Below are 2,496 nucleotides of genomic sequence, written 5' to 3' on the forward strand. Positions count from 1 at the left end.
CGAAGGGCGTTGGTTTTTTATCTAATAAATACACCCCTTCCGAAGTCGGGGTTTTTAGCATGTATTAGCTCTAGAATTACCACGGTTATCCAAGTAGTAAGGTACTATCAAATAAACGATAACTGATTTAATGAGCCATTCGCAGTTTCACGGTATAATTGCTTATACTTAGACATGCATGGCTTAATCTTTGAGACAAGCATATGACTACTGGCAGAATCAACCAGGTAACAATCCTGATGCCTAATACGCCGAAGCGCACAAGCACTACCCCCAAAAGGAGGCGGAAAGTACGTGATAAGAAATCGCAGAAGCGATTCTAGCTACTAGCATAACAGCACACAAGGCACTAGTTACAACCAGCAACTGATTCAATTGACCCCACTGAGTTTCTCAAGGAATGGTCCGCAACGAAGCCCGACAGGCGTTTCCGCGTGTTCAAACTCGCCACATACATGCCTCAAGTGGAGAAAACCCACGCTTTGCCACGCTCACTAGGAGCGGATGCTGGGCAGGGCTGTCCCCCAAGATCTGTTGAATAGTTTGGCAGTGCCAGCCATCCACAGACCCCAAATTTTGCCCACTGCTAAAACTTTAACAGTAGGACTTCAGGTGCCAACCACAAAACTAGGCGCAACAGCAGGGTTGCTTCAGCATATAGGCCTAGGCCTGCCTAGTCAAGTAGAAGAGCAATCTCCAAGCCCCTGATTACCCACCGATTGGAGCGAATCCAAACCAGGCAGAAATCTGGGAAACAAGGCTAGCCATTATGAAACCAAAACTTTCAAATTTAGTCCAACTGCCGCTGAAACAGGCGCAGAGCGCCAACAACAGGGAGTTGTGGGGAGTATAGACGCGGACACGAGCAAAAATTGCCCCCTCAGTGCCTAACGACGCCAGTTTAACCGCCCGATCCAAGAACTGCGCGCAGCAGATTTAACCTTAGTTGGTTGGTTAGGCATTTGGTATTTGAGAATCCATTTGCCCTCCTTATATATTATAGGAACGGGTTTTGGTTTGATTTTCGCGTCGCGGGGTTAGTGCGGCGGAAAACAGCTCGGAGGTACACTTTTTGTATGTAAAACCGTGTAGACATGCGCAGCCCCATACAAACCATAAACCCGTATTCGCTGGATAAGAGTAACTTGGAATTTTATTAGTAGTAGGTAAATATATAGATAAGGATATCTACTCTAATATCTGTACTCTACTATAACTACTGTATCTATATTAACTATAGATCTATTAGCTCTATCTATATCTACTTAATAGATAAGGCAAGAAATAGAGATAGTATAAAAGAAGAATATAAAGGTATTATTTAATACTAGTAGGTTATAAAAGAAAGTATAGTGGGACTAGCTAGTAGAGAAAAGGTTTTATAAAATATAAGGATATACTTAACAGTAAAGAATAATAGATAATAGTATGATATAATAAGTATTATAAAAAGGATATAATAGCTACTAGTATAGAGTAGTCTAAAGTTATAGAAAGGACTAAAGTAATAGATAAATAAAAGGTATAGAACGCGCTAAGTTATAGAACACAACCTAAAAAAATAAAGTTATAGAACGCCTAAAGTTATGGAACGCCTAAAGGTTATAGGCACTAAACATAGAAGGCCTAAAGTTATAGAACGCCTAAAAGTTATAATTTTTCTAAGGATTATAGAACGCCCTAAAGTTATAGAACACTACCCCTAAAAAATAAAAAGTTGTAGAACGCCCTAAAGTTATAGAACGCCCTAAAGTTATAGAACGCCCTAAAGTTATAGAACCTTTCACACTCTAAAAAAAGAAAGGATAGACTCAATATTCTTCTAGGATACAACCTAAAAATAAAAAGGGTTGAAAGACATAAAGTTACATAGAACCTAAAGTTATAGAACACTACCCCTAAAAAATAAAAAGTTGTAGAACGCCCTAAAGTTATAGAACACTACCTCTATAAAAGAAAAAGTTATAGAACGCCCTAAAGTTATAGAATACTACCCCTAAAAAATAAAAAGTTGTAGAACGCCCTAAAGTTATAGAACTCCCTAAAGTTATAGAACGCCCTAAAGTTATAGAACACTACCCCTAAAAAATAAAAAGTTGTAGAACGCCCTAAAGTTATAGAACGCCCTAAAGTTATAGAACGCCTAAAGTTATAGAACACTACCCCTAAAAAATAAAAAGTTGTAGAACGCCCTAAAGTTATAGAACATACAAAGTTATAGAACGCCCTAAAGTTATAGAACTACCCCTAAAAAATAAAAGTTGTAGAACACCTAAAGTTATGCGGCAGCCTAAAGTTATAGAACGCCTAAGGTTATGGGAACACTGCCCTAAAATAAGTTGTGAACATACTAAGGATGTAGAACAGCCACTAGGTTATGGGAACGCCCTAAAGTTATAGAACACTGCCTAAAAAATAAGGATTATGGGAAACACCCTATAAACATAGAAGGCCTAAAGTTATAGAACGCCTAAAGTTATAGAACACTACCCTAAA

General features: G+C 38.5%; 1 non-coding gene across 1 annotated transcript in view; it reads right to left on the reverse strand.

Annotated features, from left to right (window-relative positions):
• Positions 1 to 229, reverse strand: part of IAQ61_008611 — a 1,797-nt gene extending 1,568 nt beyond the window's left edge. The window contains exon 1 of the ribosomal RNA XR_010715546.1: positions 1 to 229. This exon is cut by the window's left edge and continues 1,568 nt beyond it. This is a non-coding gene — a ribosomal RNA (18S ribosomal RNA).
• Positions 230 to 2,496: the final 2,267 nt, after the last annotated feature.

Source organism: Plenodomus lingam (genome assembly GCF_022343315.1).
Source record: "Plenodomus lingam strain CAN1 chromosome Unknown contig_35, whole genome shotgun sequence".
NCBI classification, from domain to species: Eukaryota; Fungi; Ascomycota; class Dothideomycetes; order Pleosporales; family Leptosphaeriaceae; genus Plenodomus; species Plenodomus lingam.